Source organism: Myxocyprinus asiaticus, chromosome 1, assembly GCF_019703515.2.
Source record: "Myxocyprinus asiaticus isolate MX2 ecotype Aquarium Trade chromosome 1, UBuf_Myxa_2, whole genome shotgun sequence".
Taxonomy (NCBI): Eukaryota; Metazoa; Chordata; class Actinopteri; order Cypriniformes; family Catostomidae; genus Myxocyprinus; species Myxocyprinus asiaticus.
In genome coordinates this window covers 753,167-768,094 of record NC_059344.1, presented here as the reverse complement: position 1 = coordinate 768,094, position 14,928 = coordinate 753,167, and positions in this window count along the sequence as shown.

Below are 14,928 nucleotides of genomic sequence, written 5' to 3'. Positions count from 1 at the left end.
TGATTCTCAGCGGGCTGGCGGAGAAATCAGCGACGTTGACTTGATTGAAGAGGGAAGAGAAATGAACAGTGTAATCTCAACTCATCCAGGGACGAGTATGGCCACAGTTTCAAGGCGGACGTTACTTCCTTGTGCCATGAGGTTACACCTGAGAGCAGCGATGAGCTACATCTACACACTGCGGGCAAAGTTGCTGGAAGCAAATCCCGGAAGCATTTCAGAGGTATTTCTACTCCTGATGATGTCATGGTTGAGGTGCGTTCTGTCGTGTGCCTCATCCAATAGGAGTTGAGAGTTCGATCCTTTAGTGAGCAAGGCTTCATGGGATTTGTAGTCTGTTTTGGACTCCCTTTGTTTGATTTTGGCGTGATTTTTATCAGTATAATTTATGACTTATATGGGGGCCTGAGTTAGGTGTTATGACTGTGTTAGGCCTGCCTTTGTCTTCTATCTGAATACATGAGGCCCAACATTCCCCCCTTTGGTCTGAAGAGTTGGTTGTCCAGCATCTTTGGAGCAACTGAAGGGCCGAACGGTTCTTGTCAGTTCACAGTAATCTGTGGGTTACGCCATCCATGTATGCCTGATAGGAAAGAAAAATGGTTGCACAGTCCATACAGTTCATTAGAGTTCACAGAGGCTTTATCGTCTGGACAGAGATTGAGGCACATCTGGGCATAGAACTTCTAGCTAAATCTAAAACTACATTCAACACACACAAACATTTCAAGTTATTGGAAGGCACAGCATTAACCGTAACACAATCCTTTGTTGTTCTTTGGTCATAACACAAAATCAAAGTAGAACCTGACATTGGTTACTAGGAACAAAATGTTAGAGGAAAGGAGGGTTAAAAGGCTTATCCTTGGAAATGATTGGGGTTAACTTGTGGGATGGGCTCAGACTGGTGTGTAAAATGTGGCTGTATAAGGAGGGAGTCCAGTCTGGCCTGTAGGTGTTGAATGTACCTGTACATGGTGTGTGCAATAATTGCGATGATCCAACCACTAAGGAGGAGCCAGAGGGCAATAAAACTGATAGGGTGTTCTTGGTAAGATGATGATCTGCTTATGTGACTAGGAAATATAGCGGTCAAGCCAGTCGGTTTGAGACTGAACTTCACTAATTTCGTCCCTTCAGCCTGAAGATGCTGTTGAAGGGTGTCATCAATGGTGAAGTTGTGACCTCTAAAGGAGTCCATGATCTCAATTTCTGCGTCATGTTTGTTGACGTTGAGATAATGGAGGACAAGATTGTTGATGTGCACGGTGGCTCCTTGGGGAACAGTTAAGAACACCGTTTGGTTTGGTAGTGTTAGTTTAATGGTTGTATCATGGCGGTTGTATGACATTGGGACTTTGGTGGCTGGTGTGTTAGAGCCAGCGATTGCCTGCTCGCTCTACCCTTGTCTCTGTTCCTTCATCTTTGATGGACATTCTACCTTGACACTTGTTCAGGGAATCCGGCTCTTAGGCCGCAGACGTAGTTAGTCACCTCTCTAACAAAGGGGTTGCATTTGGACAAACCCAATGAATGTCCTTTTTCTTGGTACACATGTTAAGGTTAGGGATAAGGTAGAGCGAGGGGTCCTCATCATTGTAGGGGAGTGTTGGTGGTGTTTTGAGGTGAATGTGTGCATTACCTCTCTGAAAACCATCATTAAATACAGAATTATATATATATACACTATATTGCCAAAAGTATTCGCTCATCTGCCTTTAGACGCATATGAACTTAAGTGACATCCCATTCTTAATCCATAGGGTTTAATATGATGTCGGTCCACCCTTTGCAGCTATAACAGCTTCAACTCTTCTGGGAAGGCTTTCCACAAGGTTTAGGAGTGTGTTTATGGGAATAGTTGACCATTCTTCCAGAAGCGCATTTGTGAGGTCAGACACTGATGTTGGACGAGAAGGCCTGGCTTGCAGTCTTCGCTCTAATTCATCCCAAAGGTGCTCTGTCGGGTTGAGGTCAGGACTCTGTGCAGGCCAGTCAAGTTCTTCCACACCAAACTCGCTCATCCATGTCTTTATGGACCTTGCTTTGTGCACTGGTGCGCAGTCATGTTGGAACAGGAAGGGGCCATCCCCAAACTGTTCCCACAAAGTTGGGGGCATGGAATTGTCCAAAATCTCTTAGTATGCTGAAGCATTCAGAGTTCCTTTCACTGGAACTAAGGGGCCAAGCCCAGCTCCTGAAAAACAACCCCACACCATAATCCCCCTCCACCAAACTTCACAGTTGCCACAATGCAGTCAGACAAGTACCGTTCTCCTGGCAACCGCCAAACCCAGACTCATCCATCAGATTGCCAGATGGAGAAGCGTGATTCGTCACTCCAGAGAACGCGTCTCCACTGCTCTAGAGTCCAGTGGCGGCGTGCTTTACACCTCTGCATCCGACGCTTTGCATTGCACTTGGTGATGTATGGCTTGGATGCAGCTGCTCGGCCATGCAAATCCATTCCATGAAGCTCTCTACGCACTGTTCTTGAGCTAATCTGAAGGCCACATGAACTTTGGAGGTCTGTAGCGATTGACTCTGCAGAAAGTTGGCGACCTCTGCGCACTATGCGCCTCAGCATCCGCTGACCCCGCTCTGTCATTTTACGTGGCCTACCACTTCGTGGCTGAGTTGCTGTCATTCCCAATCACTTCCACTTTGTTATAATACCACTGACAGTTGACTGTGGAATATTTAGTAGCGAGGAAATTTCACGACTGGACTTGAAATGACATGGAAGTGATTGGAACACCTGAATTCAATTATTTGGATGGGTGAGCGAATACTTTTGGCAATATAGTGTATATATATATATATATTCTGCCTATGACGGTAGATTGAGGAAATCCTATTTTGAGGTTCTGAGGATTTACATGGATTGGAATTGCAATGCCAAAACTATATGCCAGGTGTATCTGTGAAGGTTGCACAATGGAGATAGCAGATCTAAGGATTTGTTCGACAAGGTCTAGGGAGACCAGGTAAGCTGGAATCCTTCCACCACTCAGACTGTTGACTGAGGAGCTAATTTCCCTGAGGAGGTCCTGCAGTAGATCTCTAACGATACACACATAAGTTGTTTCTCTGACAAAGTCCCTAAAGTGTGCAAAGTGTTATTGATAAGAACGGAGTGCAAATTTACAGTGACTATAGTACCCTGAAGGGTTTCATTCAGGCCCTGTAATTGTTCTTATTGGAGTCGTCGTCTCTGCTGGATTTTTGGACAATGGTGACTTGTCCATCTGAAGCTGGCGAACCGTTTTCTGGACGAAGTGGTCCCGGTATGGCAACCTGAGCCCACGTGTCCACAACGGCGGTCAATGAGTGGAGCCAATCGGTTCAGTAGGTCCTGGCCAACTAACAGTGGTTCCGTATTAATGGCACATATGTAAACAGGGTCTGTTAGCATCATCCCTTGAAAGGTGTCAATGCAGGCCCATTTTGTGACAGACGACCTATCTAGGTGTAGCTTGTGATGCTTACGTTGCAGGTCTCCATCTATAACGGTTTGCCAAGGGAGAGCTTTGCTCTAGCCACCTCTGTGAAGGTGTTGAAACCCGTTAAACATTTCGGAACCAGTGTCGAGTAGTGCGTGGGAGCTGAATGATCCATGTGTCAGGTGTTGCCCTTACGGTAAAGATCGCCCAAGAAGGTCAGAAAGGAGGGTGTGGCATGTTAGGAGTGAATGTTTTGGGGAGCAACTTGGACCCTGTTCCCCTTTTCCCGACCTACAAAGTAAACTTTGGCATTAAAGGGAGGAGTACATCGTCTAGTCACACTGACGAGGTTTCAGTGCCGTGTTTCTTTGAGGAGGTCGGCGGACCTGGTGAACAACGGAGCACGTCAAGCTTTGTTACCAACTCAGTCAAGCATCTCCTTATATCCTCCATTTCTTTTCTCAAATCTTGTTCTCTGAGGGGGTTTGAAACCTTTTCTACCCACCCACCCACCTTCTTGTTTGGGTTTTTCGTTCGAACCGCGCCTTTCCTTTCGGCCGGCGAACGTTTTGTTGTTTATGCCTGCCATGACCCTGGGGGTGTGTCTGGTCACCACCCCCCTGGTTCAGTTGCCTATGCTGCTGGCGGGGTGATCGGCGCCTCTGGGGTCCTGTTCTAGCATTCATCTTAACGCGAGGCATTTCGTTGCCTTCAAGCGCTAGGTCTGCATATGAGGCTTGGATCCCCAGGGCTCTGGCATCGCCTTCGTGCCCTCGGGCAGGGCACATGCGTGTCTCCCATGCCAGTTGCGCGTACCTTCTGATTTCCTGCATGGTGGGGTTGCCAGTTCTGCAGTGCATCGTGATGTCTTATCGCACGCACTCGTGGAGGTTGTGAAGGAAGAGAGACTTGAAAGCTCTTTCCTCCTCCAGACCTGGTGCGTTACTTCCTTGGAAGTACATGGTTCTCAGGCGTCTGTAATATTCACGTGGAGGCTCATGCCTCTTCTGGGTGATGGCGAAAGCAGCTATGGTAGCGGAGGCTTCGTCGATATACAGCAAATACTCCTCGCGTAGGGCTTTACACAGAGTCGAGTAGCGGTTTCGAGTACCAATTGGTCACGTTTCCATGAATGCATGGACACTCCTTACTGTGGTCTTCCATGAGCTTGAGTTTTTCACGCGACAAAGCGTAAGGCAAGTCAACCAGGCAGTGCTCAATTTCCCTAAGATAATTGTCAACGTTTGAATCTTGATTACTTGGGTCAAAGCGCTCTATGTCCCCTGCGAGGGACTCAAGTTGTCGGATGCGCAAGCGTTGGTGGCGGTATGACCATGGGTCACCCGAGTCATCCGAAACACCATAGTCACTCAGATCGCTATAGCGATGAGGACGACTTCCTCCCCTTCATGGTGGGGAAGGAGTCCAGTCGACGCCTGGGGGTGGACCCCGGTTTGCGTACAGCTCCCTGGCTAATGGGATCTTTGAGCCGCTTACACCACTCTGGGCTTGGAAATAAAATGTCCCCCCACTGTGGTGTGGAATCAGTTGGTTTGAAACGCACGGTGGCATAACTGAAAACTGACTGGGGGGGCATCTGTAAGGAGGGGCACCTGCATCCAACCAGCAGGCCGCTGAAGGAGCTTGAAATGTCTCTTGGAGGATGAAGTCAGAGACTGTACCACTAGGAGCAGCTCGGCTCCTAGCGTGTGTCCCTGGGTTTCTCAGGGGCACATTTCTACACGTAGCGCTAAAGAGGGGGCCCATGTCAGATGTTGTGCTGTGCATTTCAGCTGCACTTACCTGATCTGACTCTACTCTTAGCGGAGCAGCTTTAAGCTGCCTGTGCAGGGTTTCGTTTTCCTCCTGTATCCGGGCATTATCTTCCTGTGCCTGGACTTTCTCAGCTTGGGTGCACCTAACATCTTGGCGCAGGCTGAGATTTTCCCTCTGCACTGCTTTGTAGCTGCTCTGCAGCTGGGCGAGCTGGGCCTGGTGCCCTGCGGTTTGCAGTCGGGTTCTGCGGTGATGTAGAAGGAACATTTGGCCCACTAGGTCTGTGATTGTGTGCTTTGGCTTCCCGACTGGGTTGTTGACAATCAACTAGTTCCTGCAATGCTTCATCACAACAACTAATATTGTAGCCGTTAAGGTTCTCTCTCTCCTCTACGGAAAGACTGAGGACAGCAGCAACCCATTTTGCAGTGCTGGGTCGACTGACCTCTGTGGAGCTTCAGCTCCAGTCACACAGGGTGATTGGTGACTCATTTTACTGGGACAGTAAATATTGTGACACAGTGGCTCTGATAGCTTGTTGTTTTACAGTTGCTATAATGCTAACACAAATGCATAGGTGAGAGGCTTCGACCTGTGGCTTACGGGCTACTGTTATGTAATGTGCAAATTTCACTGCGTTCTGTCTTTGGTGGACGTCAATGAAGTGACTTGGCACCTCTCTGCAACATCTAGATGAAAGCGTGAGGAGTTAAAATAACAACAGCAGGTTTTAAGCAGACTATAGTAAATTTACCAACCCCTAATTCACTCTTAAGAGCACTTTCACGCCACACTGGCTTATGTTTGGCAAGTTGTGAGAAGTAAATTGTCAAACAGAACCAAACTTGGAAGAAAGGATAAGTTATTTGGATCCTCATGCATACACACTGTGACAAAGGATGCCTCACACAGTGCACCAACTATTATGTAGGGCTTTACTGGTTGTTTAGATCAGTATTACCATCACAAATAATTAATTATTTCTTTAGTTATTAATTAATATTTAAATTAATTAATTGAATCTAACTCAAAACCTCATATGGGGCTCCAGTAAATGTAGTGCGCTACGTTTAGGAGCGGGTTTGGTTATTAGCAATAATTAAAGAATTATTAATTATTAAAATAAATAGAATATTAATAAGGATTCATTTTGACGGGGCACCACCCTGGAATCAGGGACTAATAACCAGATAGTATAACAGTCTCAATATTAGATTTTTTCCTAAGAAAACATCGACATCCGAAGAATATCAATTTTCGGGAAAAAAAAAAAAAAGAAAAAAAGAATGAAAGCTTGAATCCGAGCACTGACATCCCATCAGCATGACACAGGTGTATGCAAAACAAACCAAAACACTTCTCTTTGTAATATAACAGTTTATTTATGCAGTAATATCGATTAATAATTAATACAATGCGGTCAATAAACTTCTGACTTACAACTACAAACTAAACAGTGATATGATTAGATATGGAAATCAAAATAATCCTATAACACGAGGGTGTGTGTGCGTGTGTGTGTGTAAGGAGGGACGCGCACAAAATGGCGGACATGACTCTCATGGAGAGTGTGTCACGTGAGACTTCCGGCCAGAGAATATGGCCGCGAATGTGGGCGGAGAGAAACCAGTCAATGGCGTTTACCAGTTACCGCGTGTATTCGCTTGTATGATAGCTTAGGGACAAAGCTGAGCTTTATCACAAAGCTATCTACTAGCCAAAAATGTGTCCGAGTATGTTTGTGAGGTATCGCGCGCGCGTGGTTAGTACGAGAGAGAATCAAGTGATGGCCCCAAAGCCAATTTTGCGATCATGGGAGAGAAAGCAGCTGTTAGTTTATCACTTAGAGACCCGGTGGACGGCTCGTAAACAGTCCAGAGTTCTTTGATTCTTTAATGGATCAACTCAGTTTGCCGGTCTCACCCGCGATGGCGGAAATGCACAACAGCCCAATGTGGTTGGACCATACAGCAAATCAAATTCATGATAATTAATACCCCGAGTATTAATAATGAGCAGACATGGCGGTCCATAAACTGTACAAGCAAAAACCTTGAAACACAAGAATAACACACTATAATATTCTATCTCTGCCCAGACGTAAACCTCTTACTTGAATCGCATGAGGATGCAGAATGGGTGTTCATCCGTCCTTTAACTCAGACTTGGTTCAGAGGCTCGGGTGATGATGGGAGGCAGTTTTCTCGCTCTGTCGGCAGGTGGTATGGCTGCTGATTCTCTGTGGGCTTTGAGAAATCAGCGACGTTGACTTGGAGAAAATATTTCTCTTCACTTCTGCAGGCAAACGGATGAAGATGCGGATTGTTCGGCGGTCTCCTTTGGATCCGTTAGAGTGTTCGGTGGAACATAGTGTAATCTCAACTCTTCCAGCGAGATGGAGATTGTATGGCCACAGTTTCAAGTCGGACGTTACTTCCTTGTGCCACGAGGCTACACCGTAGAGCAGCGATGAGCTGTGTCTACACACGGCGAGCAAAGATGCTGGAAGCAAATCCCGGAAGCATTTCAGAGGTATTTCTACTCCTGATGATGTCATGGTTGAGGTGCGTTCTGTCGTGTGCCTCATCCAATAGGAGTTGAGAGTTCGATCCTTTAGTGAGCAAGGCTTCATGGGATTTGCAGTCTGTTTTGGACTCCCTTTGTTTGATTTTGGTGCGATTTTTATCAGTATTATTTATGACTTATGTGGGGGCCTGACTTAGGTTTTACGACTGTGTAAGGCCTGCCTTTGTTTTCTATCTGAATACATGAGGCCCAACAATGTCTTTGAAGTTCATCCTGGATTAACTGCAGAAGTTCACATAGATGCAATTGTCCTTTGTTAGTTGGCTGATGAAGGGTTTTGTTGGCAATTAATTGATAGTCTATGTATTCCATTTCAAGAGTGTAGTCCATCAATAGTCCGAGGTGATGCAGGTGGAGAACGAGGTGCAACGCAGTTCAACTGGCAGGTCATTTCGTGAGGTCTGCCCTAAGTCCAAGTTTCAGGCAGTGGCATATGAAGTATCCCATGTCTTTTGGTTGGAGTTGGCATCAGTTCATCCCCTGAAGTCCATCGTAATAGACTGAAGTGATGTTTGGCTACTATTAGTCATTATCACACAGCGACACGTAGCAGTGGAGTCCAACACCAAGCAGGAACGGAGCTGGATCTGGCCGACTCTGGTAACCTCGGGATATGAATCCCGAGGTTGAGACATGCTAACAAATAGAATAATATTAGCGTAGATGCCATTCACTTTTATGCAGATTTATAGATCATGATGGATGTTTCGGTTTCCAGCAGACCTATCTAAAGCAGCCTAATTGTGAGTTGAGGGATAAATTAGTTGTGTGCCTGGCTAAATAGGAGAGTCTTTAGTCGAGACTTAAACTGAGTGTGTCTGCGTTCCGAATAATGTTAGGGAGACTATTCCATAGTTTAGGAGCCAAAGAGGAAAAGGGTCTACCTCCTTTTGTGGATTTTGATATACTTGGATCTATTAACAGGCCAGAATTTTGTGATTGTAATGAACATGATGGAATATAGCATGTCAGAAGGTCTCTTAAGTACTGCGGAGCTAGACCATTCAAAGCTTTGTATGTAGTTAGAATTTTCAAAATTAATACAAAATTTAACAGGTAGCCAATGTAATGATGATAAAATGAGGCTAATATGATCATATTTCTTGGTTCTAGTCAACACTCTGGCTGCTGCATTTTGAACCAATTGAAGTTTATTTATTGAGCTTGCTGGACATCCTCCCAGTAATGCATTACAATAACCTAATCTTGAGGTCATGAATTAGTTCACTACATTTTCTAGTATTTTTGACATAATGGGAGACTTGAAACAGTCTACAATTAGCCAATTCTCCAGGATCAAGCAGAGGCTTCTTAATAAGTGGTTGATAACTGCCATTTTAAAGTTTCTTGGGACATGTCCTAAGCTCTTCATGACAGCGAAGGACTGAAGTTGCTTGTGAGGAAAATTATTAGACACCGTTTTCTGAGGTGCTGTGATAGATGACTTCATAATTCCAATTTTATTTCTGATGATTTCAATTTTATTAAAGAAATTCATGAAGTCATTACTATTGTGCTGCAATGGAATATCTGGTTTACTCAAGGCTTTATTCCCAACCAATTTAGGCACAGTACTGAATAAACACCTAGGACTGTTGTGGTTTTCTAGGAGTTCGCTTAAATATGCTGACCTGGCAGTTTTTTAGTGCCTGTCTGTAGCTACAGACATATTCCATGCACCGCAAAATACCTCTAATTTTGTATTCTTCCACTTGAGAGCACGAGGGTCATCATTGTACCATGGTGCAGGGATTTCTTTAATTTTCTTAAACTGAAGGTGTGTGTGTGGGGGGGGGCATTATCAAGAGTGCTAGAGAAGACTATAGCTATATTTTCTGTTATTACATCAAGTTCTAGACTTTTTGGCTTACTGAGGATATGAAACAAATCTGGAGGATTGATGAAGCTATATTTAACTAAATTTGCAAATTCACCAAGGAAATCAGAATATGGCCCGGGTGATCTATACAATGTTGCAAGGGCAAAAGATGGATATTTTGTATTTATATCTGATGGCGTCACATTAAGCATTATTAGTTCAAAAGACTTAAACTTATATCCTGTCCTCTGAGTAACACCAAAAACTTAACTGTAAATTTTAACACCACCTCCTCCTCGGCCCTTCAGATGAGGGTGATGATTAAAATGTTATGCTTAAATGCCCAGTCTAGGTTGGGGTAAACCATAACGAAAGGTAAAAGGAGTACTTTATGAATAAAGGAATCCTGGAGTCCTGTCTCCTGCTGTCAGACACACTGAAATTAATATCAATAATGATTTATCTACAAAACAATGGAAAGGGGAGCAGTAGAAACTTAAACAATAAACAAAACTGAACTATCTAGAGGGAAAAGTCTTACCTGACATTTTAAAATAAATTAAATAAAACATAGGCTTGCCTCCCTCACTGGCCATACACAGGAGAAATAGTTAAAATGGCATGGCACCCACCTCCCTACAAAAGCTCCCAATAGTAGCTAACAACCTTAAAATGGTACAGCAATACCAATTAACAGCTTTATACAAAGCTTAATAGCTACGAACAAGTCACAATATACAAAGCAGCTCAGCACATCCGAGACAGGAGAGTCAGAAAATAGTGTTTCCCCAGCAGCACTTATCCCCACAGCCAGACCAATCCAGGAACCTCTCATTAGTGTTCTCACCTGGTAAACAGAGTGATTGAGCCAGCGTGACAGACAGAAAACAGGGAAAACCCATGCGTGCGCACGCACACCAAAATACACAACCAAAACAATTAATATAAAATGCCCACTTGAATACGTCTTAGGACACATAACCTCTCCACCGCAAAAAAAAAAAAAAAAAAAAAAAGTAGGATTTTTGTAGCTACAACAGCAAAACGTTTTCTAACCCCAGTACCCGTCGGTTACCAGCATCTGCACCAATGTTTTCTGCACCCTTTTGATGGCGGATGTCCAGGTTAAACTCCTAAACTACGAGAGACCAATGCATTAGAGTTACACATACATGAAATACAGAAAAGTGGGTTATGGTCAGTGTATAGAACAATTAGAAAATGAACTATCAAAGTAGATTTCAAAGTGCTGGAATGCCATCAACAAGGCAAGAGCTTTTTCGATGGTGCTATACCTGCACTGGCACTAGGAACTTTTTAAAAATAGGAAATTGGGTTATCAACATTGGTTTCACTCTCTTGTAATAGAACTGCTCCAGCAACGCTTGCACCAACCTCCAACTTAAATGGATGAGCAAAGTTAGGCGCAGCCAGTACTTGAGCATTACACAGCAGATCCTTGGCCATGTTGAAGGCATGCTCACACACAGGTGTCCACCTAAATACCTGGGATGCACCGAGGAGATCAGTTAAAGGTGAAACAATGGTTGCAAAATTACGACAAAACCCCCGATAATATCCCGTCATCCCCAAGAAGTGACGCAACTTATGCTTTTTCACTGGTGTAGGGAAGTCAATGACAAAGACTTTTGAATCAACTGGACGTACCAGTCCGTAGCCAACCGGTTTACCCTGGCAGGTGACTGAATTTGGCCAAGTGTGAATTTGCCAAAGCTAGTGTCAATGAAGCTCTTGCAAATGGAGAAAACACAGCCTATAGCATTTCTACATGTTCTTCCCAACTGGAAGAACAGACAACATAGTCTAAATATGTGTTGCACTTCTGCACTCAATACAACATGGTCTGCATAAAGCAGTGAAAGGTAGCGGGGGCATTGTGCATACGGAAGGCCATGAGAGTACTGCAGGAAGTTGTCAGGTGAAACAAAAACATATTTCAGAAGCACAAGGGGTAAGAAGGACTTTAAAGTATCCTTCCAAAGATCTAGCTTAGTCACAAATTTCACAGATCCCACTCAGTCAATGCAGTCTTCCATTTGTTGTAGTGGAAATGAGTCAGGCCTCATAACTGCATTAAATCTGTGATAGTCAGTGCAAAAAAGGATGAATCGGACTTCAGAACGAGCAAACAGGGCGAACTCCACGCACTCTGACTGGGAACAGCAAGTTTGTTCTGCAACATACTCAACTTCAGCTCTCATGGTTTCAAATGTTCTTGGATTGACTCTATACAAGTGTTGTTTTATGGGAAGGGATTTCACAAACGATGTCATGACAGATTGCATTGGTTTGGGTTGGAATGTCAGAAAAGTGGAGTGACTTTGTGTTACAAGGTCATTCCTCAGGGGCTGAGCTAAATAACTCAGGTGTGACTCCAGATTGTTAAGGATGAGTTTTGCAGATGCCCGCATGAAACAGGGAGATTTCACTCATCCTCACAGGAGACGGTAATGCAGCAACAGAAACGGGCTTGGCAGGGATAGATTAATCTCTGGGATGGTAAGCCTTCAACATATTACTGTGGCAAACACGAGATTTTTTCTGATGATCAGAGGTGCGAATTACATAATGTGTCACTTAGTTTCTTGACAACAGTGCACGGTCCTGTAAACCTTGCTTGAAATGCAGAACCAGGCACAGAGTGCAGAACTAATATGGAATCACCCAGGTTGAAACGATCGTGCAACACTTTTGCGGTCAAACTGGGTTTGAGTTTGTGATTGCCAGGTTTGCCTTTGCTACTTTACATTCCATGAACGTCTTTGTCATGTTTATGTTCACATACTCTGGCACAGGAGTAAGTAGTTGGCAGTGAACAGCTGTTCACCTAGTAGTTTCAGGGGACCTCGAACAGCATGACCAAATACTAATTTGGCAGGGCTGAAACCAAAAGACTCCTGAATTTGATTCTCGGATCGCAAACAGAAGCAAGGGAAGGCTATCAGCCCAGTCTTTGCTGGTTTCCACACAATAAGTATGCAGCATAGACTTGCATTTGGTGAAACCTCTCCAAAGCTCCAAGACTGGGGTTGATAGGTGTTAGACATTTGGCGAGTTACAGATATTCCCTTTGATACCTTTACCTCAATATTTTGCAAAATTGGTGCCCTGATCCATTTGGATCAGACGTGGCAAGCCAAATACATACAATTTAATGAACTCATTAGTGATGGTTTTTGCTTTAAGGTTTCACAGCAGCACAGCTTCAGGGAAGCATGTGGCAATAAGTGCAAGAACATACTGGTAACCAGATTTCAATCTAGGAATTGAGCAAGCAGTCCAAGATGAGCTGTTTAAACGGCTCCCCCATAACCGGAATGGGTTGCAAGGGGGCTGGTTGAATGACTTTATTCAGTTTACCTGCGATTTGACATGCATGGCACAAACCACAGTCCTTTGAGATGGCTGCTCTTAAGCCAGGCCAATAAAAATACTTGGCTACATGCTGAAACATTTTGTTAATGCCTAAATGACCAGAAGGAATGTGATCATGGACTAGTTTAAGAACTGCCAGACAGTAACCAGTACAATTTGATAAGTGGGACTCAGCTTCTCTAGTGGCTTGAGACATCCATTTATGCATCAGAACACCTCTGTCCCAAAAATAGCAAACATTTCATCGACACTATCCACAGTCCTCACAGCAGCCTCAACTCAGCGAGCCAATAGGTTTTGACGGCAATCCCGAATAGATGAGAACACTATTACACACACATTTGCATGGTAAAGTTACTGGACTCTAGCGCTCTCTGCACACTATATGCCCTGTATGTGTGTGCGTGTGAAAGAGAAAGAGACACAGATATACAGCATGCAGAGAGAGAGAGAATCCACGAATATGATGCGCTAGATTTCATTGTGTTTCTTGTTGTGCACTTCAACATGAAAACAGCCAAATCCCGGACATTTAGGGAATCTAGAAATCCAACCGGATGCTTTATTATGGTTCGAAAAAAGAGGACATGTCCGTGAAAAGAGGGTGTATGGTCATCATAGGTTCCATTTAATCCATTTAATGCCATAAATCTTCTCCAATTTATGGTATTATTGTCTCGCACTCTGCCGACAATAACTCTGTCTCTACCTCATTCACATACACTCACAGCGCGACATGAGATATGAACCTCGTAAAGATGATTAATAAAAGAAAAAAAAACAAGGAGTTTGTTTTAAATGTTTTTCATCTTTGTTATCTTCCAAAATTACGGACATCATTTGGAATTATCTGTCAATGTTTTAAAAACAGGCAAGTGACAAAGAATTTGTTTAATGCAACCTCTGCTTATTACATCTGGTTTGACTCGAAAAGTTTCAGCATTGGCAGCTTTTGTGGGGGCTTAATGTTGTGACACTCATTTTACAGTAGTTTTTAAGCCACCTGTAGTTGTTATAACACCCTATAACAGGGCATATTCATCCTCGCAATCACCAGTAATGTTAGTCTAGCTGATAACAACAACAAAGCAGAAGTGTGGAGCATCCGAGAGGAAGTCTCTCGCCATAATGGCGCCGCCCATGGAGAAGTCAGGAAAAAGGTGGATAGTGGCTGGAGTCTCTATTTCCACATTCCTTAAAATAGAATCTCCTATAACAAGGGCGCTTCCAACATGATTCTCAGTGGGTGCATCACTGAATGGGGAGAATCGATTGGAAACCCTTACAGGAATGAGAGAGTGGTGTCACTTTGCTGAGCGAGTATGCTGCCAAGACGTCACCCAAACGCCAAAGTGTGTGTTGCTCGCTGTTCTACCTGCATCCAAAAACAGTATCTACCGGCTTCTCTTTCTCACTGACCTCCACTAGCGTTCAGATGCGTACCTCTAGCTCATTAACCTACTCTGTCAGCCTGACTAATTCTTTACATTTAGCACATGTGAATCCCTCACTGCTGATGGAAGAAGCTATAGTAAACATGTGGCATGCAATGCACAAAGCAACCCATTTGATGTATTTCATGTCTTTGCTCTCATGTAAAGCGACGTTGGGGAACGAACGATTGGCTGGCAATGATGAAGTTTATTACTAGAAGCGTGAAAACCAAAAACTTGACTACAAAAGATGAACTTGACTTGACTTGATTTCCAAACAACGTTACAACACACAATACCTGACAATGGACAATGGCAAACATGAGGGTATAAATGCATGGACAAGGGTAACAAGACAACCAAAGAACAGACAGAACTATAAACAAGATTAGACTAATAAACTTAAACCAATGACAATCTAGAACTGATAACGAGTAAACAAGACAATAAACCAATGAAAACAAGACACATGAAC